The sequence below is a fragment of the Rhipicephalus microplus genome, chromosome 1 (assembly GCF_043290135.1).
Source record: "Rhipicephalus microplus isolate Deutch F79 chromosome 1, USDA_Rmic, whole genome shotgun sequence".
NCBI lineage: Eukaryota > Metazoa > Arthropoda > Arachnida > Ixodida > Ixodidae > Rhipicephalus > Rhipicephalus microplus.
This window is the reverse complement of record NC_134700.1, coordinates 13,809,950-13,835,800: the sequence shown is the minus strand read 5'-3', so window position 1 is coordinate 13,835,800 and position 25,851 is coordinate 13,809,950. Positions and strand designations below refer to the sequence as shown.

At 41.5% G+C, this 25,851-nt stretch overlaps 11 non-coding genes across 11 annotated transcripts; all 11 read left to right on the top strand.

Moving 5' to 3' along the window:
* The first annotated feature begins 1,153 nt into the window (after positions 1–1,153).
* TRNAT-UGU (transfer RNA threonine (anticodon UGU)) lies at positions 1,154–1,226 on the top strand. The gene has a single exon. It is a non-coding gene; the product is annotated as a tRNA-Thr (tRNA).
* Positions 1,227–2,972: 1,746 nt separating this feature from the next.
* On the top strand, positions 2,973–3,045 carry TRNAT-UGU (transfer RNA threonine (anticodon UGU)). The gene has a single exon. It is a non-coding gene; the product is annotated as a tRNA-Thr (tRNA).
* A 2,201-nt stretch (positions 3,046–5,246) lies between these two features.
* Positions 5,247–5,319, top strand: TRNAT-UGU (transfer RNA threonine (anticodon UGU)). Its single transcript has one exon. It is a non-coding gene; the product is annotated as a tRNA-Thr (tRNA).
* Positions 5,320–8,428: 3,109 nt separating this feature from the next.
* TRNAT-UGU (transfer RNA threonine (anticodon UGU)) lies at positions 8,429–8,501 on the top strand. Its single transcript has one exon. It is a non-coding gene; the product is annotated as a tRNA-Thr (tRNA).
* An 836-nt stretch (positions 8,502–9,337) lies between these two features.
* On the top strand, positions 9,338–9,410 carry TRNAT-UGU (transfer RNA threonine (anticodon UGU)). The gene has a single exon. It is a non-coding gene; the product is annotated as a tRNA-Thr (tRNA).
* A 4,924-nt stretch (positions 9,411–14,334) lies between these two features.
* On the top strand, positions 14,335–14,407 carry TRNAT-UGU (transfer RNA threonine (anticodon UGU)). The gene has a single exon. It is a non-coding gene; the product is annotated as a tRNA-Thr (tRNA).
* An 836-nt stretch (positions 14,408–15,243) lies between these two features.
* Positions 15,244–15,316, top strand: TRNAT-UGU (transfer RNA threonine (anticodon UGU)). The gene has a single exon. It is a non-coding gene; the product is annotated as a tRNA-Thr (tRNA).
* A 4,474-nt stretch (positions 15,317–19,790) lies between these two features.
* Positions 19,791–19,863, top strand: TRNAT-UGU (transfer RNA threonine (anticodon UGU)). The gene has a single exon. It is a non-coding gene; the product is annotated as a tRNA-Thr (tRNA).
* A 1,746-nt stretch (positions 19,864–21,609) lies between these two features.
* Positions 21,610–21,682, top strand: TRNAT-UGU (transfer RNA threonine (anticodon UGU)). The gene has a single exon. It is a non-coding gene; the product is annotated as a tRNA-Thr (tRNA).
* A 2,201-nt stretch (positions 21,683–23,883) lies between these two features.
* Positions 23,884–23,956, top strand: TRNAT-UGU (transfer RNA threonine (anticodon UGU)). The gene has a single exon. It is a non-coding gene; the product is annotated as a tRNA-Thr (tRNA).
* Positions 23,957–25,701: 1,745 nt separating this feature from the next.
* TRNAT-UGU (transfer RNA threonine (anticodon UGU)) lies at positions 25,702–25,774 on the top strand. The gene has a single exon. It is a non-coding gene; the product is annotated as a tRNA-Thr (tRNA).
* Positions 25,775–25,851: the final 77 nt, after the last annotated feature.

Genomic DNA, 25,851 nt, shown 5'->3' with positions numbered 1-25,851 from the left:
AGGTAAACACTTCTTTCCCTTATTTCATTGAATGAGGGTCTCGTTCTCGCAGAATTGGTGTGTTTAGGTTGTATAAGAGGGACAATTAATCAGCTGCCCGCTCACAATAGGTTTACGTGCTACGTGACGCCAAACATGCGCATAAGAGTGTTTTCACATTCGTCGTTTGGCTTATAAATGGCGCTGACTGTCACTCCTACTTCCAAATTCACATATAAACTCAAAAAAGTGGATGGAGGGAAGGCCGCTGTGGTAGCTCAGTGGTTAGACCATCGAACGCGTTATTTGAAGGTCGTAGGTTCGATTTCTGCCCGCGGCTGGTTATTTTTTCATCCATTTTTCTTTCTTCTTATTTACATTCCATTGCTTCTAATAACTTCCCCTGTACATTCCTTGGCATGACTGTCTGTTAGATCTCATTATTATTGTGTTAAACACGGAAAAACGAGCCCTTAGGTATACACTTCTTTCCCCTATTTCATTGAGCTAGGGTCTCGTTCTCGCAGAATTGGTGTATTTAGGTTGTATAAGAGGGACAATTAATCAGCTGCCCGCTCACAATAAGTTCACGTGCTACGTGACGCCAAACATGCGCATAAGAGTGTTTTCACATTTGTCGTTTGGCTTATAGATGGCGCTGACTGTCACTCCTACTTCCAAATTCACATATAAACTCAAAAAAGTGGATGGAGGGAAGGCAGCTGTGGTAGATCAGTGGTTAGAGCATCGAACGCGTTATTCGAAGGTCGTAGGTTCGATTTCTGTCCACGGCTTGTTATTTTTTCATCCACTTTTCTTTCTTCTTAGTTACATTCCATTGGTTCTAATAACTTCCCCTGTACGTTTCTTGGCATGACTGTCTGTTAGATCTCATTATATTGTGTTAAAACACGAAAAAACGAGCCCTTAGGTATACAATTCTTTCCCCTATTTCATTGAGCTAGGGTCTCGTACTGGCAGACTTGGTGTGTTTAGGTTGTATAAGAGGGACAGTAATTCAGCTGCCCGCTCATAATAAGTTCACGTGCTACGTGACGCCAAACTTGCGAAAAGAGTGTTTTCACCATCGTCGTTTTGCTTATAGATGGTGCTGACTGTCACTCCTTCTTCTGAACTCACATATAAACTCAAAAAAGTGGATGGAAGGAAGGCCGCTGTGGTAGCTCAGTGGTTAGAGCATCAAACGTGTTATTTGAAGGTCGTAGGTTCGATTCCTGCCCACGGCTGGTTATTTTTTCATCAACTTTTCTTTCTTCTTGTTTACATTCCATTGGTTCTAATAACGTCACCTGTACATTCCTTGGCATTACTGTCTGTTAGATCTCATTATTATTGTGTTAAAACACGGAAAAACGAGCGCTTAGGTTTACACTTTTTTCCCTTATTTAATTGAACGAGGGTCTCGTACTGGCAGACTTGGTGTCTTTAGATTGTATAAGAGGGACAATTAATCAGCTGCCCACTCATAATAAGTTCACGTGCTACGTGACGCAACATGCGCATAAGAGTGTTTTCACAATCGTTGTTTTGCTTATAGATGGTGCTGACTGTCACTCCTTCTTCTGAATTCACATATAAACTCAAAAAAGTGGATGGAGGGAAGGCCGCTGTGGTAGCTCAGTGGTTAGAGCAACGAACGTGTTATTTGAAGGTCGTAGGTTTGATTCCTGCCCACGGCTGGTTATTTTTTCATCCACTTTTCTTTCTTCTTACTTACATTCTATTGGTTCTAATAACTTCCCCTGTACATTCCTTGGCATTACTGTCTGTTAGATCTCAATAATATTGTGTTAAAATATGGAAAAACAAAGCCCCTAGGTATACACTTCTTTCCCTTATTTCATTGAATGTGGGTCTCGTACTCGCAGAATTCGTGTGTTTAGGTTGTATAAGAGGGACAATTAATCAGCTGCCCGCTCACAATAAGTTCACGTGCTACGTGACGCCAAACATGCGCATAAGAGTGTTTTCACATTCGTTGTTTGGCTTATAGATGGCGCTGACTGTCACTCCAACTTCCAAATTCACATATGAACTCAAAAAAGTGGATGGAGGGAAGGCCGCTGTGGTAGCTCAGTGGTTAGACCATCGAACGCGTTATTTGAAGGTCGTAGGTTCGATTTCTGCCCGCGGCTGGTTATTTTTTCATCCATTTTTCTTTCTTCTTATTTACATTCCATTGCTTCTAATAACTTCCCCTGTACATTCCTTGGCATGACTGTCTGTTAGATCTCATTATTATTGTGTTAAACACGGAAAAACGAGCCCTTAGGTATACACTTCTTTCCCCTATTTCATTGAGCTAGGGTCTCGTTCTCGCAGAATTGGTGTATTTAGGTTGTATAAGAGGGACAATTAATCAGCTGCCCGCTCACAATAAGTTCACGTGCTACGTGACGCCAAACATGCGCATAAGAGTGTTTTCACATTTGTCGTTTGGCTTATAGATGGCGCTGACTGTCACTCCTACTTCCAAATTCACATATAAACTCAAAAAAGTGGATGGAGGGAAGGCAGCTGTGGTAGATCAGTGGTTAGAGCATCGAACGCGTTATTCGAAGGTCGTAGGTTCGATTCCTGCCCACGGCTGGTTATTTTTTCATCCACATTTGTTTCTTCTTATTTACATTTTTATTGGTTCTAATAACTTCCCCTGTACATTCCTTGGCATGACTGTCTGTTAGATCTCTTTAATATTGTGTTGAAACCCGGAAAAATGAGCCCTTAGGTATACACTTCTTTCCCCTATTTCATTGAACGAGGGTCTCGTACTAGCAGACTTGGTGTGTTTAGGTTGTATAAGAGGGACAATTAATCAGCTGCCCGCTCATAATAAGTTCACGTGCTACGTGACGCCAAACATGCGCATAAGAGTGTTTTCACATTCGTCGTTTGGCTTATGGATGGCGCTGACAGTCACTCCTACTTCTAAATTCACATATAAACTCAAAAAAGTGGATAGAGGGAAGGCCGCTGTGGTAGCTCAGTGGTTAGAGCATCGAACGTGTTATTTGAAGGTCGTAGGTTCGATTCCTGCCCACGGCTGGTTATTTTTTCATCCCCTTTTCCTTCTTCTTATTTACATTCCATTGGTTCTAATAACTTCCCCTGTACATTCCTTGGCATTACTGTCTGTTAGATCTCAATATTATTGTGTTAAAACACGGAAAAACAAAGCCCCTAGGTATACACTTCTTTCCCTTATTTCATTGAATGAGGGTCTCGTACTCGCAGAATTGGTGTGTTTAGGTTGTGTAAGAGGGACAATTAATCAGCTGCCCACTCACAATAAGTTTACGTGCTACGTGACACCAAACATGCGCATAAGAGTGTTTTCACATTCGTCGTTTGGCGCATAGATTGCGGTGACTGTCACTCCTACTTCCAAATTCACATATAAACTCAAAAAAGTGGATGGAGGGAAGGCTGCTGTGGTATCTCAGTGATTAGACCATCGAACGCTTTATTTGAAGGTCGTAGGTTCGATTTCTGTCCACGGCTTGTTATTTTTTCATTCACTTTTCTTTCTTCTTATTTACATTCCATTGGTTCTAATAACTTCCCCTGTACGTTTCTTGGCATGACTGTCTGTTAGATCTCATTAATATTGTGTTAAAACACGAAAAAACGAGCGCTTAGGTTTACACTTTTTTCCCTTATTTCATTGAACGAGGGTCTCGTACTGGCAGACTTGGTGTCTTTAGATTGTATAAGAGGGACAATTAATCAGCTGCCCACTCATAATAAGTTCACGTGCTACGTGACGCAACATGCGCATAAGAGTGTTTTAACAATCGTTGTTTTGCTTATAGATGGTGCTGACTGTCACTCCTTCTTCTGAATTCACATATAAACTCAAAAAAGTGGATGGAGGGAAGGCCGCTGTGGTAGCTCAGTGGTTAGAGCAACGAACGTGTTATTTGAAGGTCGTAGGTTTGATTCCTGCCCACGGCTGGTTATTTGTTCATCCACTTTTCTTTCTTCCTACTTACATTCTATTGGTTCTAATAACTTCCCCTGTGTGTTCCTTGGCATTACTGTCTGTTACATCTCAATAATATTGTGTTAAAATACGGAAAAACAAAGCTCCTAGGTATACACTTCTTTCCCTTATTTCATTGAATGTGGATCTCGTACTCGCAGAATTCGTGTGTTTAGGTTGTATAAGAGGGACAATTATTCAGGTGCCCGCTCACAATAAGTTCACGTGCTACGTGACGCCAAACATGCGCATAAGAGTGTTTTCGCATTCGTCGTTTGGCTTATAGATGGCGCTGACTGTCACTCCTACTTCCAAATTCACATATAAACTCAAAAAAGTGGATGGAGAAAGGCCGCTGTGGTAGCTCAGTGGTTAGACCATAAAACGCGTTATTTGAAGGTCGTAGGTTCGATTTCTGCCCACGGCTGGTTATTTTTTCATCCACTTTTCTTTCTTCTTATTTACATTCCATTGGTTCTAATAACTTCCCCTGTACATTCCTTGGCATGACTGTCTGTTAGATCTCATTATTATTGTGTTAAACACGGAAAAACGAGCCCTTAGGTATACACTTCTTTCCCCTATTTCATTGAGCTAGGGTCTCGTACTGGCAGAATTGGTGTGTTTAGGTTGTATAAGAGGGACAATTAGTCAGCTGCCCGCTCATAATAAGTTCACGTGCTACGTGACGCCAAACATGCGCATAAGAGTGTTTTCACATTTGTCGTTTGGCTTATAGATGGCGCTGACTGTCACTCCTACTTCCAAATTCACATATAAACTCAAAAAAGTGGATGGAGGGAAGGCAGCTGTGGTAGATCAGTGGTTAGAGCATCGAACGCGTTATTCGAAGGTCGTAGGTTCGATTCCTGCCCACGGCTGGTTATTTTTTCATCCACATTTGTTTCTTCTTATTTACATTTTTATTGGTTCTAATAACTTCCCCTGTACATTCCTTGGCATGACTGTCTGTTAGATCTCTTTAATATTGTGTTGAAACCCGGAAAAATGAGCCCTTAGGTATACACTTCTTTCCCCTATTTCATTGAACGAGGGTCTCGTACTAGCAGACTTGGTGTGTTTAGGTTGTATAAGAGGGACAATTAATCAGCTGCCCGCTCATAATAAGTTCACGTGCTACGTGACGCCAAACATGCGCATAAGAGTGTTTTCACATTCGTCGTTTGGCTTATGGATGGCGCTGACAGTCACTCCTACTTCTAAATTCACATATAAACTCAAAAAAGTGGATAGAGGGAAGGCCGCTGTGGTAGCTCAGTGGATAGAGCATCGAACGTGTTATTTGAAGGTCGTAGGTTCGATTCCTGCCCACGGCTGGTTATTTTTTCATCCCCTTTTCCTTCTTCTTATTTACATTCCATTGGTTCTAATAACTTCCCCTGTACATTCCTTGGCATTACTGTCTGTTAGATCTCAATATTATTGTGTTAAAACACGGAAAAACAAAGCCCCTAGGTATACACTTCTTTCCCTTATTTCATTGAATGAGGGTCTCGTACTCGCAGAATTGGTGTGTTTAGGTTGTGTAAGAGGGACAATTAATCAGCTGCCCACTCACAATAAGTTTACGTGCTACGTGACACCAAACATGCGCATAAGAGTGTTTTCACATTCGTCGTTTGGCGCATAGATTGCGGTGACTGTCACTCCTACTTCCAAATTCACATATAAACTCAAAAAAGTGGATGGAGGGAAGGCCGCTGTGGTATCTCAGTGATTAGACCATCGAACGCTTTATTTGAAGGTCGTAGGTTCGATTTCTGTCCACGGCTTGTTATTTTTTCATTCACTTTTCTTTCTTCTTATTTACATTCCATTGGTTCTAATAACTTCCCCTGTACGTTTCTTGGCATGACTGTCTGTTAGATCTCATTAATATTGTGTTAAAACACGAAAAAACGAGCGCTTAGGTTTACACTTTTTTCCCTTATTTCATTGAACGAGGGTCTCGTACTGGCAGACTTGGTGTCTTTAGATTGTATAAGAGGGACAATTAATCAGCTGCCCACTCATAATAAGTTCACGTGCTACGTGACGCAACATGCGCATAAGAGTGTTTTAACAATCGTTGTTTTGCTTATAGATGGTGCTGACTGTCACTCCTTCTTCTGAATTCACATATAAACTCAAAAAAGTGGATGGAGGGAAGGCCGCTGTGGTAGCTCAGTGGTTAGAGCAACGAACGTGTTATTTGAAGGTCGTAGGTTTGATTCCTGCCCACGGCTGGTTATTTGTTCATCCACTTTTCTTTCTTCCTACTTACATTCTATTGGTTCTAATAACTTCCCCTGTGTGTTCCTTGGCATTACTGTCTGTTACATCTCAATAATATTGTGTTAAAATACGGAAAAACAAAGCTCCTAGGTATACACTTCTTTCCCTTATTTCATTGAATGTGGGTCTCGTACTCGCAGAATTCGTGTGTTTAGGTTGTATAAGAGGGACAATTATTCAGGTGCCCGCTCACAATAAGTTCACGTGCTACGTGACGCCAAACATGCGCATAAGAGTGTTTTCGCATTCGTCGTTTGGCTTATAGATGGCGCTGACTGTCACTCCTACTTCCAAATTCACATATAAACTCAAAAAAGTGGATGGAGAAAGGCCGCTGTGGTAGCTCAGTGGTTAGACCATAAAACGCGTTATTTGAAGGTCGTAGGTTCGATTTCTGCCCACGGCTGGTTATTTTTTCATCCACTTTTCTTTCTTCTTATTTACATTCCATTGGTTCTAATAACTTCCCCTGTACATTCCTTGGCATGACTGTCTGTTAGATCTCATTATTATTGTGTTAAACACGGAAAAACGAGCCCTTAGGTATACACTTCTTTCCCCTATTTCATTGAGCTAGGGTCTCGTACTGGCAGAATTGGTGTGTTTAGGTTGTATAAGAGGGACAATTAGTCAGCTGCCCGCTCATAATAAGTTCACGTGCTACGTGACGCCAAACATGCGCATAAGAGTGTTTTCACATTCGTCGTTTGGCTTATAGAGGGTGCTGACTGTCACTCCTTCTTCTGAATTCACATATAAACTCAAAAAAGTAGATGGAGGGAAGGCCGCTGTGGTAGCTCAGTGGTTAGACCATCGAACGCGTTATTTGAAGGTCGTAGGTTCGATTTCTGCCCGCGGCTGGTTATGTTTTCATCCATTTTTCTTTCTTCGTTTTTACATTCCATTGCTTCTAATAACTTCCCCTGTACATTCCTTGGCATGACTGTCTGTTAGATCTCATTATTATTGTGTTAAACACGGAAAAACGAGCCCTTAGGTATAGACTTCTTTCCCCTATTTCATTGAGCTAGGGTCTCGTTCTCGCAGAATTGGTGTGTTTAGGTTGTATAAGAGGGACAATTAATCAGCTGCCCGCTCACAATAAGTTCACGTGCTACGTGACGCCAAACATGCGCATAAGAGTGTTTTCACATTTGTCGTTTGGCTTATAGATGGCGCTGACTGTCAGTCCTACTTCCAAATTCACATATAAACTCAAAAAAGAGGATGGAGGGAAGGCAGCTGTGGTAGAATAGTGGTTAGAGCATCGAACGTGTTATTTGAAGGTCGTAGGTTCGATTCCTGCCCACGGCTGGTTATTTTTTCATCCACTTTTCTTTCTTCTTATTTACATTCCATTGGTTCTAATAACTTCCCCTGTACATTCCTTGGCATTACTGTCTGTTAGATCTCATTATTATTGTGTTAAAACACGGAAAAACGAGCGCTTAGGTTTACACTTTTTTCCCTTATTTCATTGAACGAGGGTCTCGTACTGGCAGAATTGGTGTGTTTAGGTTGTATAAGAGAGACAATTAGTCAGCTGCCCGCTCATAATAAGTTCACGTGCTACGTGACGCCAAACATGCGCATAAGAGTGTTTTCACATTCGTCGTTTGGCTTATAGATGGCGCTGACTGTCACTCCTTCTTCTAAGTTCACATATAAACTCATAAAAGTGGATGGAAGGAAGGCCGCTGTGGTAGCTCAGTGGTTAAAGCATCGAACGCGTTATTTGAAGGTCGTATGTTCGATTCCTGCCCACGGCTCGTTACTCTTTCATCCACTTTTCTTTCTTCTTATTTACATTCCATTGGTTCTAATAACTTCCCCTGTACATTCCTTGGCATTACTGTCTGTTAGATCTCATTATTATTGTGGAAAAACACGCAAAAACGAGCCCTAAGGTATACACTTCTTTCCCTTATTTCATTGAACGACGGTCTCGTACTGGCAGACTCGGTGTGTTTAGGTTGTATAAGAGGGACAATTAATCAGCTGCTCGCTCATAAAAGGTTCACGTGCTACGTGATGCCAAACATGCGCATAAGAGTGTTTTCACCATCGTCGTTTTGCTTATAGATGGTGCTGACTGTCACTCCTTCTTCTGAATTCACATATAAACTCAGAAAAGTGGATGGAGGGAAGGCCGCTGTGGTAGCTCAGTGGTTAGAGCATCGAACGTGTTATTTGAAGGTCGTAGGTTCGATTCCTGCCCACGGCTGGTTATTTTTTCATCCACTTTTCTTTCTTCTTATTTACATTCCATTGGTTCTAATAACTTCCCCTGTGCATTCCTTGGCATTACTGTCTGTTAGATCTCATTATTATTGTGTTAAAACACCGAAAAACGAGCGCTTAGGTATACACTTTTTTCCCTTATTTCATTGAACGAGGGTCTCGTACTGGCAGACTTGGTGTCTTTAGGTTGTATAAGAGGGACAATTAATCAGCTGCCCGCTCATAATAGGTTCACGTGCTACGTGACGCCAAACATGCGCATAAGAGTGTTTTCACAATCGTTGTTTTGCTTATAGATGGTGCTGACTGTCACTCCTTCTTCTGAATTCACATATAAACTCATAAAAGTGGATGGAAGGAAGGCCGCTGTGGTAGCTCAGTGGTTAAAGCATCGAACGCGTTATTTGAAGGTCGTATATTCGATTCCTGCCCACGGCTCGTTACTCTTTCATCCACTTTTCTTTCTTCTTATTTACATTCCATTGGTTCTAATAACTTCCCCTGTACATTCCTTGGCATTACTGTCTGTTAGATCTCATTATATTGTGTTAAAACATGCAAAAACGAGCCCTAAAGTATACACTTCTTTCCCTTATTTCATTGAACGACGGTCTCGTACTGGCAGACTTGGTGTGTTTAGGTTGTATAAAAGGGACAATTAATCAGCTGCCCGCTCATAATAAGTTCACGTGCTACGGGACGCCAAACATGCGCATAAGAGTGTTTTCACCATCGTCGTTTTGCTTATAGATGGTGCTGACTGTCACTCCTTCTTCTGAATTCACATATAAACTCAGAAAAGTGGATGGAGGGAAGGCCGCTGTGGTAGCTCAGTGGTTAGAGCATCGAACGTGTTATTTGAAGGTCGTAGGTTCGATTCCTGCCCACGGCTGGTTATTTTTTCATCCACTTTTCTTTCTTCTTATTTACATTCCATTGGTTCTAATAACTTCCCCTGTGCATTCCTTGGCATTACTGTCTGTTAGATCTCATTATTATTGTGTTAAAACACCGAAAAACGAGCGCTTAGGTATACACTTTTTCCCTTATTTCATTGAACGAGGGTCTCGTACTGGCAGACTTGGTGTCTTTAGGTTGTATAAGAGGGACAATTAATCAGCTGCCCGCTCATAATAGGTTCACGTGCTACGTGACGCCAAACATGCGCATAAGAGTGTTTTCACAATCGTTGTTTTGCTTATAGATGGTGCTGACTGTCACTCCTTCTTCTGAATTCACATATAAACTCAAAAAAGTGGATGGAGGGAAGGCCGCTGTGGTAGCTCAGTGGTTAGAGCATCGAACGTGTTATTTGAAGGTCATAGGTTCGATTTCTGCCCACGGCTGGTTATTTTTCATCCACTTTTCTTTCTTCTTATTTACATTCCATTGGTTCTAATAACTTCCCCTGTACATTCCTTGGCATGACTGTCTGTTAGATCTCATTAATATTGTGTTAAACACGGAAAAACGAGCCCTTAGGTATACACATCTTTCCTCTATTTCATTGAGCTAGGGTCTCGTACTGGCAGACTTGGTGTGTTTAGGTTGTATAAGAGGGACAATTAATCAGCTGCCCGCTCATAATAAGTTCACGTGCTACGTGATGCCAAACATATGCATAAGTGTGTTTTCACATTCGTCGTTTGGCTTATAGATGGAACTGACTGTCACTCCTACTTGTAAATTCTCATATAAACTCATAAAAGTGGGTGGAGGGAAGGCAGCTGTGGTAGATCAGTGGTTAGAGCATCGAACGCGTTATTCGAAGGTCATAGGTTCGATTCCTGCCCACGGCTGGTTATTTTTTCATCCACTTTTCTTTCTTCTTATTTACATTCCATTGGTTCTATTAACTTCCCCTGTACATTCCTTGGCATTACTGTCTGTTAGATCTCATTAATATTGTGTTAAAACACGGAAAAACGAGCCCTTAAGTATACACTTCTTTCCCTTATTTCAATGAACGAGGGTCTCGTACTCGCACAAGTGGTGTGTTTAGGTTGTATAAGAGGAACAATTAGTCAGCTGCCCGCTCAGAATAAGTTCACGTGCTACGTGACGCCAAACATGCGCATAGGAGTGTTTTCACATTTGTCGTTTGGCTTATAGATGGCGCTGACTGTCACTCCTTCTTCTGAGTTCACATATAAACTCAAAAAAGTGGATGGCGGGAAGGCAGCTGTGGTAGATCAGTGGTTAGAGCATCGAACACGTTATTCGAAGGTCGTAGGTTCGATTCCTGCCCACGGTTGGTTATTTTTTCATCCACTTTTCTTTCTTCTTATTTACATTCCATTGGTTCTGATAACTTCCCCTGTACATTCCTTGGCATTACTGTCTGTTAGATCTCATTATTATTGTGTTAAAACACGAAAAAACGAGCCCTTAGGTTTACACTTCTTTCCCCTATTTCATTGAGCTAGGGTCTCGTAATGGCAGACTTGGTGTGTTTAGGTTGTATGAGAGGGACAATTATTCAGCTGCCCGCTCATAATAAGTTCACGTGCTACGTGACGCCAAACATGTGCATAAGTGTGTTTTCACATTCGTCGTTTGGCTTATAGATGGCGCTGACTGTCACTCCTACTTCCAAATTCACATATAAACTCATAAAAGTGGATGGAGAAAAGGCAGCTGTGGTAGATCAGTGGTTAGAGCATCGAACGCGTTATTCGAAGGTCGTAGGTTCGATTCCGCCCACGGCTGGTTATTTTTTCATCCACTTTTCTTTCTTCTTATTTACATTCCATTGGTTCAAATAACTTCCCCTGTACATTGCTTGGCATTACTGTCTGTTAGATCTCATTATTATTGTGTTAAAACACGGAAAAACGAGCGCTTAGGTATACACTTTTTTCCCTTATTTCATTGAACGAGGGTCTCGTACTGGCAGACTTGGTGTCTTTAGGTTGTATAAGAGGGACAATTAATCAGCTGCCCGCTCATAATAAGTTCACGTGCTACGTGACGCCAAACATGCGCATAAGAGTGTTTTCACAATCGTTGTTTTGCTTATAGATGGTGCTGACTGTCACTCCTTCTTCTGAATTCACATATAAACTAAAAAAAGTGGATGGAGGGAAGGCCGCTGTGGTATCTCAGTGATTAGACCATCGAACGCTTTATTTGAAGGTCGTAGGTTCGATTTCTGTCCACGGCTTGTTATTTTTTCATTCACTTTTCTTTCTTCTTATTTACATTCCATTGGTTCTAATAACTTCCCCTGTACGTTTCTTGGCATGACTGTCTGTTAGATCTCATTAATATTGTGTTAAAACACGAAAAAACGAGCGCTTAGGTTTACACTTTTTTCCCTTATTTCATTGAACGAGGGTCTCGTACTGGCAGACTTGGTGTCTTTAGATTGTATAAGAGGGACAATTAATCAGCTGCCCACTCATAATAAGTTCACGTGCTACGTGACGCAACATGCGCATAAGAGTGTTTTAACAATCGTTGTTTTGCTTATAGATGGTGCTGACTGTCACTCCTTCTTCTGAATTCACATATAAACTCAAAAAAGTGGATGGAGGGAAGGCCGCTGTGGTAGCTCAGTGGTTAGAGCAACGAACGTGTTATTTGAAGGTCGTAGGTTTGATTCCTGCCCACGGCTGGTTATTTGTTCATCCACTTTTCTTTCTTCCTACTTACATTCTATTGGTTTTAATAACTTCCCCTGTGTGTTCCTTGGCATTACTGTCTGTTACATCTCAATAATATTGTGTTAAAATACGGAAAAACAAAGCTCCTAGGTATACACTTCTTTCCCTTATTTCATTGAATGTGGGTCTCGTACTCGCAGAATTCGTGTGTTTAGGTTGTATAAGAGGGACAATTATTCAGGTGCCCGCTCACAATAAGTTCACGTGCTACGTGACGCCAAACATGCGCATAAGAGTGTTTTCGCATTCGTCGTTTGGCTTATAGATGGCGCTGACTGTCACTCCTACTTCCAAATTCACATATAAACTCAAAAAAGTGGATGGAGAAAGGCCGCTGTGGTAGCTCAGTGGTTAGACCATAAAACGCGTTATTTGAAGGTCGTAGGTTCGATTTCTGCCCACGGCTGGTTATTTTTTCATCCACTTTTCTTTCTTCTTATTTACATTCCATTGGTTCTAATAACTTCCCCTGTACATTCCTTGGCATGACTGTCTGTTAGATCTCATTATTATTGTGTTAAACACGGAAAAACGAGCCCTTAGGTATACACTTCTTTCCCCTATTTCATTGAGCTAGGGTCTCGTACTGGCAGAATTGGTGTGTTTAGGTTGTATAAGAGGGACAATTAGTCAGCTGCCCGCTCATAATAAGTTCACGTGCTACGTGACGCCAAACATGCGCATAAGAGTGTTTTCACATTCGTCGTTTGGCTTATAGAGGGTGCTGACTGTCACTCCTTCTTCTGAATTCACATATAAACTCAAAAAAGTAGATGGAGGGAAGGCCGCTGTGGTAGCTCAGTGGTTAGACCATCGAACGCGTTATTTGAAGGTCGTAGGTTCGATTTCTGCCCGCGGCTGGTTATGTTTTCATCCATTTTTCTTTCTTCGTTTTTACATTCCATTGCTTCTAATAACTTCCCCTGTACATTCCTTGGCATGACTGTCTGTTAGATCTCATTATTATTGTGTTAAACACGGAAAAACGAGCCCTTAGGTATAGACTTCTTTCCCCTATTTCATTGAGCTAGGGTCTCGTTCTCGCAGAATTGGTGTGTTTAGGTTGTATAAGAGGGACAATTAATCAGCTGCCCGCTCACAATAAGTTCACGTGCTACGTGACGCCAAACATGCGCATAAGAGTGTTTTCACATTTGTCGTTTGGCTTATAGATGGCGCTGACTGTCAGTCCTACTTCCAAATTCACATATAAACTCAAAAAAGAGGATGGAGGGAAGGCAGCTGTGGTAGAATAGTGGTTAGAGCATCGAACGTGTTATTTGAAGGTCGTAGGTTCGATTCCTGCCCACGGCTGGTTATTTTTTCATCCACTTTTCTTTCTTCTTATTTACATTCCATTGGTTCTAATAACTTCCCCTGTACATTCCTTGGCATTACTGTCTGTTAGATCTCATTATTATTGTGTTAAAACACGGAAAAACGAGCGCTTAGGTTTACACTTTTTTCCCTTATTTCATTGAACGAGGGTCTCGTACTGGCAGAATTGGTGTGTTTAGGTTGTATAAGAGAGACAATTAGTCAGCTGCCCGCTCATAATAAGTTCACGTGCTACGTGACGCCAAACATGCGCATAAGAGTGTTTTCACATTCGTCGTTTGGCTTATAGATGGCGCTGACTGTCACTCCTTCTTCTAAGTTCACATATAAACTCATAAAAGTGGATGGAAGGAAGGCCGCTGTGGTAGCTCAGTGGTTAAAGCATCGAACGCGTTATTTGAAGGTCGTATGTTCGATTCCTGCCCACGGCTCGTTACTCTTTCATCCACTTTTCTTTCTTCTTATTTACATTCCATTGGTTCTAATAACTTCCCCTGTACATTCCTTGGCATTACTGTCTGTTAGATCTCATTATTATTGTGGAAAAACACGCAAAAACGAGCCCTAAGGTATACACTTCTTTCCCTTATTTCATTGAACGACGGTCTCGTACTGGCAGACTCGGTGTGTTTAGGTTGTATAAGAGGGACAATTAATCAGCTGCTCGCTCATAAAAGGTTCACGTGCTACGTGATGCCAAACATGCGCATAAGAGTGTTTTCACCATCGTCGTTTTGCTTATAGATGGTGCTGACTTTCACTCCTTCTTCTGAATTCACATATAAACTCAGAAAAGTGGATGGAGGGAAGGCCGCTGTGGTAGCTCAGTGGTTAGAGCATCGAACGTGTTATTTGAAGGTCGTAGGTTCGATTCCTGCCCACGGCTGGTTATTTTTTCATCCACTTTTCTTTCTTCTTATTTACATTCCATTGGTTCTAATAACTTCCCCTGTGCATTCCTTGGCATTACTGTCTGTTAGATCTCATTATTATTGTGTTAAAACACCGAAAAACGAGCGCTTAGGTATACACTTTTTTCCCTTATTTCATTGAACGAGGGTCTCGTACTGGCAGACTTGGTGTCTTTAGGTTGTATAAGAGGGACAATTAATCAGCTGCCCGCTCATAATAGGTTCACGTGCTACGTGACGCCAAACATGCGCATAAGAGTGTTTTCACAATCGTTGTTTTGCTTATAGATGGTGCTGACTGTCACTCCTTCTTCTGAATTCACATATAAACTCATAAAAGTGGATGGAAGGAAGGCCGCTGTGGTAGCTCAGTGGTTAAAGCATCGAACGCGTTATTTGAAGGTCGTATATTCGATTCCTGCCCACGGCTCGTTACTCTTTCATCCACTTTTCTTTCTTCTTATTTACATTCCATTGGTTCTAATAACTTCCCCTGTACATTCCTTGGCATTACTGTCTGTTAGATCTCATTATATTGTGTTAAAACATGCAAAAACGAGCCCTAAAGTATACACTTCTTTCCCTTATTTCATTGAACGACGGTCTCGTACTGGCAGACTTGGTGTGTTTAGGTTGTATAAAAGGGACAATTAATCAGCTGCCCGCTCATAATAAGTTCACGTGCTACGGGACGCCAAACATGCGCATAAGAGTGTTTTCACCATCGTCGTTTTGCTTATAGATGGTGCTGACTGTCACTCCTTCTTCTGAATTCACATATAAACTCAGAAAAGTGGATGGAGGGAAGGCCGCTGTGGTAGCTCAGTGGTTAGAGCATCGAACGTGTTATTTGAAGGTCGTAGGTTCGATTCCTGCCCACGGCTGGTTATTTTTTCATCCACTTTTCTTTCTTCTTATTTACATTCCATTGGTTCTAATAACTTCCCCTGTGCATTCCTTGGCATTACTGTCTGTTAGATCTCATTATTATTGTGTTAAAACACCGAAAAACGAGCGCTTAGGTATACACTTTTTCCCTTATTTCATTGAACGAGGGTCTCGTACTGGCAGACTTGGTGTCTTTAGGTTGTATAAGAGGGACAATTAATCAGCTGCCCGCTCATAATAGGTTCACGTGCTACGTGACGCCAAACATGCGCATAAGAGTGTTTTCACAATCGTTGTTTTGCTTATAGATGGTGCTGACTGTCACTCCTTCTTCTGAATTCACATATAAACTCAAAAAAGTGGATGGAGGGAAGGCCGCTGTGGTAGCTCAGTGGTTAGAGCATCGAACGTGTTATTTGAAGGTCATAGGTTCGATTTCTGCCCACGGCTGGTTATTTTTCATCCACTTTTCTTTCTTCCTATTTACATTCCATTGGTTCTAATAACTTCCCCTGTACATTCCTTGGCATGACTGTCTGTTAGATCTCATTAATATTGTGTTAAACACGGAAAAACGAGCCCTTAGGTATACACATCTTTCCTCTATTTCATTGAGCTAGGGTCTCGTACTGGCAGACTTGGTGTGTTTAGGTTGTATAAGAGGGACAATTAATCAGCTGCCCGCTCATAATAAGTTCACGTGCTACGTGATGCCAAACATATGCATAAGTGTGTTTTCACATTCGTCGTTTGGCTTATAGATGGAACTGACTGTCACTCCTACTTGTAAATTCTCATATAAACTCATAAAAGTGGGTGGAGGGAAGGCAGCTGTGGTAGATCAGTGGTTAGAGCATCGAACGCGTTATTCGAAGGTCATAGGTTCGATTCCTGCCCACGGCTGGTTATTTTTTCATCCACTTTTCTTTCTTCTTATTTACATTCCATTGGTTCTATTAACTTCCCCTGTACATTCCTTGGCATTACTGTCTGTTAGATCTCATTAATATTGTGTTAAAACACGGAAAAACGAGCCCTTAAGTATACACTTCTTTCCCTTATTTCAATGAACGAGGGTCTCGTACTCGCACAAGTGGTGTGTTTAGGTTGTATAAGAGGAACAATTAGTCAGCTGCCCGCTCAGAATAAGTTCACGTGCTACGTGACGCCAAACATGCGCATAGGAGTGTTTTCACATTTGTCGTTTGGCTTATAGATGGCGCTGACTGTCACTCCTTCTTCTGAGTTCACATATAAACTCAAAAAAGTGGATGGCGGGAAGGCAGCTGTGGTAGATCAGTGGTTAGAGCATCGAACACGTTATTCGAAGGTCGTAGGTTCAATTCCTGCCCACGGTTGGTTATTTTTTCATCCACTTTTCTTTCTTCTTATTTACATTCCATTGGTTCTGATAACTTCCCCTGTACATTCCTTGGCATTACTGTCTGTTAGATCTCATTATTATTGTGTTAAAACACGAAAAAACGAGCCCTTAGGTTTACACTTCTTTCCCCTATTTCATTGAGCTAGGGTCTCGTAATGGCAGACTTGGTGTGTTTAGGTTGTATGAGAGGGACAATTATTCAGCTGCCCGCTCATAATAAGTTCACGTGCTACGTGACGCCAAACATGTGCATAAGTGTGTTTTCACATTCGTCGTTTGGCTTATAGATGGCGCTGACTGTCACTCCTACTTCCAAATTCACATATAAACTCATAAAAGTGGATGGAGAAAAGGCAGCTGTGGTAGATCAGTGGTTAGAGCATCGAACGCGTTATTCGAAGGTCGTAGGTTCGATTCCGCCCACGGCTGGTTATTTTTTCATCCACTTTTCTTTCTTCTTATTTACATTCCATTGGTTCAAATAACTTCCCCTGTACATTGCTTGGCATTACTGTCTGTTAGATCTCATTATTATTGTGTTAAAACACGGAAAAACGAGCGCTTAGGTATACACTTTTTTCCCTTATTTCATTGAACGAGGGTCTCGTACTGGCAGACTTGGTGTCTTTAGGTTGTATAAGAGGGACAATTAATCAGCTGCCCGCTCATAATAAGTTCACGTGCTACGTGACGCCAAACATGCGCATAAGAGTGTTTTCACAATCGTTGTTTTGCTTATAGATGGTGCTGACTGTCACTCCTTCTTCTGAATTCACATATAAACTAAAAAAAGTGGATGAAGGGAAGGCCGCTGTGGTAGCTCAGTGGTTAGAGCATCGAACGTGTTATTTGAAGGTCGTAGGTTTGATTCCTGCCCGCGGCTGGTTATTTTTTCATCCACTTTTCATTCTTCTTATTTACATTCCATTGGTTCTAATAACTTCCCCTGTACATTCCTTGGCATTACTGTCTGTTAGATCTCATTAATATTGTGTTAAAACACGGAAAAACGAGCCCTTAGGTATACACTTCTTTCCCTTATTTCATTGAACGAGTGTCTCGTACTGGCAGACTTGGTGTGTTTAGGTTGTATAAGAGGGACAATTAATCAGCTGCTCGCTCATAATAGGTTCACGTGCTACGTGACGCCAAACATGCGCATAGGAGTGTTTTCACATTCGTCGTTTGGCTTATAGATGGCGCTGACTGTCACTCCTTCTTCTAAGTTCACATATAAACTCAAAAAAGTGGAGGGAAGGAAGGCCGCTGTGGTAGCTCAGTGGTTAGAGCATCGAACGCGTTATTTGAAGGTCGTATGTTCGATTCCTGCCCACGGCTCGTTACTCTTTCATCCACTTTTCTTTCTTCTTATTTACATTCCATTGGTTCTAATAACTTCCCCTGCACATTCCTTGGCATTACTGTCTGTTAGATCTCATTAATATTGTGTTAAAACACGCAAAAACGAGCCCTTAGGTATACATTTCTTTCCCTTATTTATATGAACGAGGGTCTCGTACTCGCAGAATTGGTGTGTTTAGGTTGTATAAGAGGGACAATTAATCAGCTGCCCGCTCATAATAAGTTCACGTGCTACGGGACGCCAAACATGCGCATAAGAGTGTTTTCACCATCGTCGTTTTGCTTGTAGATGGTGCTGACTGTCACTCCTTCTTCTGAATTCACATATAAACTCAAAAAAGTGGATGGAGGGAAGGCCGCTGTGGTAGCTCAGTGGTTAGAGCATCGAACGTGTTATTTGAAGGTCGTAGGTTCGATTCCTGACCACGGCTGGTTATTTTTTTCATCCACTTTTCCTTCTTCTTATTTACATTCCATTGGTTCTAATAACTTCCCCTGTACATTCCTTGGCATTACTGTCTGTTAGATCTCAATATTATTGTGTTAAAACACGGAAAAACAAAGCCCCTAGGTATACACTTCTTTCCCTTATTTCATTGAATGAGGGTCTCGTTCTCGCAGAATTGGTGTGTTTAGGTTGTATAAGAGGGACAATTAATCAGCTGCCCGCTCACAATAAGTTTACGTGCTACGTGACGCCAAACATGCGCATAAGAGTGTTTTCACATTCGTCGTTTGGCTTATAAATGGCGCTGACTGTCACTCCTACTTCCAAATTCACATATAAACTCAAAAAAGTGGATGGAGGGAAGGCAGCTGTGGTAGATCAGTGGTTAGAGCATCGAACGCGTTATTCGAAGGTCGTAGGTTCGATTCCTGCCCACGGCTGGTTATTTTTTCATCCACTTTTCCTTCTTCTTATTTACATTCCATTGGTTCTAATAACTTCCCCTGTACATTCCTTGGCATTACTGTCTGTTAGATCTCAATATTATTGTGTTAAAACACGGAAAAACAAAGCCCCTAGGTATACACTTCTTACCCTTATTTCATTGAATGAGGGTCTCGTACTCGCAGAATAGGTGTGTTTAGGTTGTGTAAGAGGGACAATTAATCAGCTGCCCACTCACAATAAGTTTACGTGCTACGTGACACCAAAAATGCGCATAAGAGTGTTTTCACATTCGTCGTTTGGCTTATAGATTGCGCTGATTGTCACTCCTACTTCCAAATTCACATATAAACTCAAAAAAGTGGATGGAGGGAAGGCCGCTGTGGTATCTCAGTGATTAGACCATCGAACGCGTTATTTGAAGGTCGTAGGTTCGATTTCTGTCCACGGCTTGTTATTTTTTCATCCACTTTTCTTTCTTCTTAGTTACATTCCATTGGTTCTAATAACTTCCCCTGTACGTTTCTTGGCATGACTGTCTGTTAGATCTCATTATATTGTGTTAAAACACGAAAAAACGAGCCCTTAGGTATACAATTCTTTCCCCTATTTCATTGAGCTAGGGTCTCGTACTGGCAGACTTGGTGTGTTTAGGTTGTATAAGAGGGACAGTAATTCAGCTGCCCGCTCATAATAAGTTCACGTGCTACGTGACGCCAAACTTGCGAAAAGAGTGTTTTCACCATCGTCGTTTTGCTTATAGATGGTGCTGACTGTCACTCCTTCTTCTGAACTCACATATAAACTCAAAAAAGTGGATGGAAGGAAGGCCGCTGTGGTAGCTCAGTGGTTAGAGCATCAAACGTGTTATTTGAAGGTCGTAGGTTCGATTCCTGCCCACGGCTGGTTATTTTTTCATCAACTTTTCTTTCTTCTTGTTTACATTCCATTGGTTCTAATAACGTCACCTGTACATTCCTTGGCATTACTGTCTGTTAGATCTCATTATTATTGTGTTAAAACACGGAAAAACGAGCGCTTAGGTTTACACTTTTTTCCCTTATTTAATTGAACGAGGGTCTCGTACTGGCAGACTTGGTGTCTTTAGATTGTATAAGAGGGACAATTAATCAGCTGCCCACTCATAATAAGTTCACGTGCTACGTGACGCAACATGCGCATAAGAGTGTTTTCACAATCGTTGTTTTGCTTATAGATGGTGCTGACTGTCACTCCTTCTTCTGAATTCACATATAAACTCAAAAAAGTGGATGGAGGGAAGGCCGCTGTGGTAGCTCAGTGGTTAGAGCAACGAACGTGTTATTTGAAGGTCGTAGGTTTGATTCCTGCCCACGGCTGGTTATTTTTTCATCCACTTTTCTTTCTTCTTACTTACATTCTATTGGTTCTAATAACTTCCCCTGTACATTCCTTGGCATTACTGTCTGTTAGATCTCAATAATATTGTGTTAAAATATGGAAAAACAAAGCCCCTAGGTATACACTTCTTTCCCTTATTTCATTGAATGTGGGTCTCGTACTCGCAGAATTCGTGTGTTTAGGTTGTATAAGAGGGACAATTAATCAGCTGCCCGCTCACAATAAGTTCACGTGCTACGTGACGCCAAACATGCGCATAAGAGTGTTTTCACATTCGTTGTTTGGCTTATAGATGGCGCTGACTGTCACTCCAACTTCCAAATTCACATATGAACTCAAAAAAGTGGATGGAGGGAAGGCCGCTGTGGTAGCTCAGTGGTTAGACCATCGAACGCGTTATTTGAAGGTCGTAGGTTCGATTTCTGCCCGCGGCTGGTTATTTTTTCATCCATTTTTCTTTCTTCTTATTTACATTCCATTGCTTCTAATAACTTCCCCTGTACATTCCTTGGCATGACTGTCTGTTAGATCTCATTATTATTGTGTTAAACACGGAAAAACGAGCCCTTAGGTATACACTTCTTTCCCCTATTTCATTGAGCTAGGGTCTCGTTCTCGCAGAATTGGTGTATTTAGGTTGTATAAGAGGGACAATTAATCAGCTGCCCGCTCACAATAAGTTCACGTGCTACGTGACGCCAAACATGCGCATAAGAGTGTTTTCACATTTGTCGTTTGGCTTATAGATGGCGCTGACTGTCACTCCTACTTCCAAATTCACATATAAACTCAAAAAAGTGGATGGAGGGAAGGCAGCTGTGGTAGATCAGTGGTTAGAGCATCGAACGCGTTATTCGAAGGTCGTAGGTTCGATTCCTGCCCACGGCTGGTTATTTTTTCATCCACATTTGTTTCTTCTTATTTACATTTTTATTGGTTCTAATAACTTCCCCTGTACATTCCTTGGCATGACTGTCTGTTAGATCTCTTTAATATTGTGTTGAAACCCTGAAAAATGAGCCCTTAGGTATACACTTCTTTCCCCTATTTCATTGAACGAGGGTCTCGTACTAGCAGACTTGGTGTGTTTAGGTTGTATAAGAGGGACAATTAATCAGCTGCCCGCTCATAATAAGTTCACGTGCTACGTGACGCCAAACATGCGCATAAGAGTGTTTTCACATTCGTCGTTTGGCTTATGGATGGCGCTGACAGTCACTCCTACTTCTAAATTCACATATAAACTCAAAAAAGTGGATAGAGGGAAGGCCGCTGTGGTAGCTCAGTGGTTAGAGCATCGAACGTGTTATTTGAAGGTCGTAGGTTCGATTCCTGCCCACGGCTGGTTATTTTTTCATCCCCTTTTCCTTCTTCTTATTTACATTCCATTGGTTCTAATAACTTCCCCTGTACATTCCTTGGCATTACTGTCTGTTAGATCTCAATATTATTGTGTTAAAACACGGAAAAACAAAGCCCCTAGGTATACACTTCTTTCCCTTATTTCATTGAATGAGGGTCTCGTACTCGCAGAATTGGTGTGTTTAGGTTGTGTAAGAGGGACAATTAATCAGCTGCCCACTCACAATAAGTTTACGTGCTACGTGACACCAAACATGCGCATAAGAGTGTTTTCACATTCGTCGTTTGGCGCATAGATTGCGGTGACTGTCACTCCTACTTCCAAATTCACATATAAACTCAAAAAAGTGGATGGAGGGAAGGCCGCTGTGGTATCTCAGTGATTAGACCATCGAACGCTTTATTTGAAGGTCGTAGGTTCGATTTCTGTCCACGGCTTGTTATTTTTTCATTCACTTTTCTTTCTTCTTATTTACATTCCATTGGTTCTAATAACTTCCCCTGTACGTTTCTTGGCATGACTGTCTGTTAGATCTCATTAATATTGTGTTAAAACACGAAAAAACGAGCGCTTAGGTTTACACTTTTTTCCCTTATTTCATTGAACGAGGGTCTCGTACTGGCAGACTTGGTGTCTTTAGATTGTATAAGAGGGACAATTAATCAGCTGCCCACTCATAATAAGTTCACGTGCTACGTGACGCAACATGCGCATAAGAGTGTTTTAACAATCGTTGTTTTGCTTATAGATGGTGCTGACTGTCACTCCTTCTTCTGAATTCACATATAAACTCAAAAAAGTGGATGGAGGGAAGGCCGCTGTGGTAGCTCAGTGGTTAGAGCAACGAACGTGTTATTTGAAGGTCGTAGGTTTGATTCCTGCCCACGGCTGGTTATTTGTTCATCCACTTTTCTTTCTTCCTACTTACATTCTATTGGTTCTAATAACTTCCCCTGTGTGTTCCTTGGCATTACTGTCTGTTACATCTCAATAATATTGTGTTAAAATACGGAAAAACAAAGCTCCTAGGTATACACTTCTTTCCCTTATTTCATTGAATGTGGATCTCGTACTCGCAGAATTCGTGTGTTTAGGTTGTATAAGAGGGACAATTATTCAGGTGCCCGCTCACAATAAGTTCACGTGCTACGTGACGCCAAACATGCGCATAAGAGTGTTTTCGCATTCGTCGTTTGGCTTATAGATGGCGCTGACTGTCACTCCTACTTCCAAATTCACATATAAACTCAAAAAAGTGGATGGAGAAAGGCCGCTGTGGTAGCTCAGTGGTTAGACCATAAAACGCGTTATTTGAAGGTCGTAGGTTCGATTTCTGCCCACGGCTGGTTATTTTTTCATCCACTTTTCTTTCTTCTTATTTACATTCCATTGGTTCTAATAACTTCCCCTGTACATTCCTTGGCATGACTGTCTGTTAGATCTCATTATTATTGTGTTAAACACGGAAAAACGAGCCCTTAGGTATACACTTCTTTCCCCTATTTCATTGAGCTAGGGTCTCGTACTGGCAGAATTGGTGTGTTTAGGTTGTATAAGAGGGACAATTAGTCAGCTGCCCGCTCATAATAAGTTCACGTGCTACGTGACGCCAAACATGCGCATAAGAGTGTTTTCACATTTGTCGTTTGGCTTATAGATGGCGCTGACTGTCACTCCTACTTCCAAATTCACATATAAACTCAAAAAAGTGGATGGAGGGAAGGCAGCTGTGGTAGATCAGTGGTTAGAGCATCGAACGCGTTATTCGAAGGTCGTAGGTTCGATTCCTGCCCACGGCTGGTTATTTTTTCATCCACATTTGTTTCTTCTTATTTACATTTTTATTGGTTCTAATAACTTCCCCTGTACATTCCTTGGCATGACTGTCTGTTAGATCTCTTTAATATTGTGTTGAAACCCGGAAAAATGAGCCCTTAGGTATACACTTCTTTCCCCTATTTCATTGAACGAGGGTCTCGTACTAGCAGACTTGGTGTGTTTAGGTTGTATAAGAGGGACAATTAATCAGCTGCCCGCTCATAATAAGTTCACGTGCTACGTGACGCCAAACATGCGCATAAGAGTGTTTTCACATTCGTCGTTTGGCTTATGGATGGCGCTGACAGTCACTCCTACTTCTAAATTCACATATAAACTCAAAAAAGTGGATAGAGGGAAGGCCGCTGTGGTAGCTCAGTGGATAGAGCATCGAACGTGTTATTTGAAGGTCGTAGGTTCGATTCCTGCCCACGGCTGGTTATTTTTTCATCCCCTTTTCCTTCTTCTTATTTACATTCCATTGGTTCTAATAACTTCCCCTGTACATTCCTTGGCATTACTGTCTGTTAGATCTCAATATTATTGTGTTAAAACACGGAAAAACAAAGCCCCTAGGTATACACTTCTTTCCCTTATTTCATTGAATGAGGGTCTCGTACTCGCAGAATTGGTGTGTTTAGGTTGTGTAAGAGGGACAATTAATCAGCTGCCCACTCACAATAAGTTTACGTGCTACGTGACACCAAACATGCGCATAAGAGTGTTTTCACATTCGTCGTTTGGCGCATAGATTGCGGTGACTGTCACTCCTACTTCCAAATTCACATATAAACTCAAAAAAGTGGATGGAGGGAAGGCCGCTGTGGTATCTCAGTGATTAGACCATCGAACGCTTTATTTGAAGGTCGTAGGTTCGATTTCTGTCCACGGCTTGTTATTTTTTCATTCACTTTTCTTTCTTCTTATTTACATTCCATTGGTTCTAATAACTTCCCCTGTACGTTTCTTGGCATGACTGTCTGTTAGATCTCATTAATATTGTGTTAAAACACGAAAAAACGAGCGCTTAGGTTTACACTTTTTTCCCTTATTTCATTGAACGAGGGTCTCGTACTGGCAGACTTGGTGTCTTTAGATTGTATAAGAGGGACAATTAATCAGCTGCCCACTCATAATAAGTTCACGTGCTACGTGACGCAACATGCGCATAAGAGTGTTTTAACAATCGTTGTTTTGCTTATAGATGGTGCTGACTGTCACTCCTTCTTCTGAATTCACATATAAACTCAAAAAAGTGGATGGAGGGAAGGCCGCTGTGGTAGCTCAGTGGTTAGAGCAACGAACGTGTTATTTGAAGGTCGTAGGTTTGATTCCTGCCCACGGCTGGTTATTTGTTCATCCACTTTTCTTTCTTCCTACTTACATTCTATTGGTTCTAATAACTTCCCCTGTGTGTTCCTTGGCATTACTGTCTGTTACATCTCAATAATATTGTGTTAAAATACGGAAAAACAAAGCTCCTAGGTATACACTTCTTTCCCTTATTTCATTGAATGTGGGTCTCGTACTCGCAGAATTCGTGTGTTTAGGTTGTATAAGAGGGACAATTATTCAGGTGCCCGCTCACAATAAGTTCACGTGCTACGTGACGCCAAACATGCGCATAAGAGTGTTTTCGCATTCGTCGTTTGGCTTATAGATGGCGCTGACTGTCACTCCTACTTCCAAATTCACATATAAACTCAAAAAAGTGGATGGAGAAAGACCGCTGTGGTAGCTCAGTGGTTAGACCATAAAACGCGTTATTTGAAGGTCGTAGGTTCGATTTCTGCCCACGGCTGGTTATTTTTTCATCCACTTTTCTTTCTTCTTATTTACATTCCATTGGTTCTAATAACTTCCCCTGTACATTCCTTGGCATGACTGTCTGTTAGATCTCATTATTATTGTGTTAAACACGGAAAAACGAGCCCTTAGGTATACACTTCTTTCCCCTATTTCATTGAGCTAGGGTCTCGTACTGGCAGAATTGGTGTGTTTAGGTTGTATAAGAGGGACAATTAGTCAGCTGCCCGCTCATAATAAGTTCACGTGCTACGTGACGCCAAACATGCGCATAAGAGTGTTTTCACATTCGTCGTTTGGCTTATAGAGGGTGCTGACTGTCACTCCTTCTTCTGAATTCACATATAAACTCAAAAAAGTAGATGGAGGGAAGGCCGCTGTGGTAGCTCAGTAGTTAGAGCATCAAACGTGTTATTTGAAGGTCGTAGGTTCGATTCCTGCCCACGGCTGGTTATTTTTTCATCCACTTTTCTTTCTTCTTATTTACATTCCATTGGTTCTAATAACTTCCCCTGTACATTCCTTG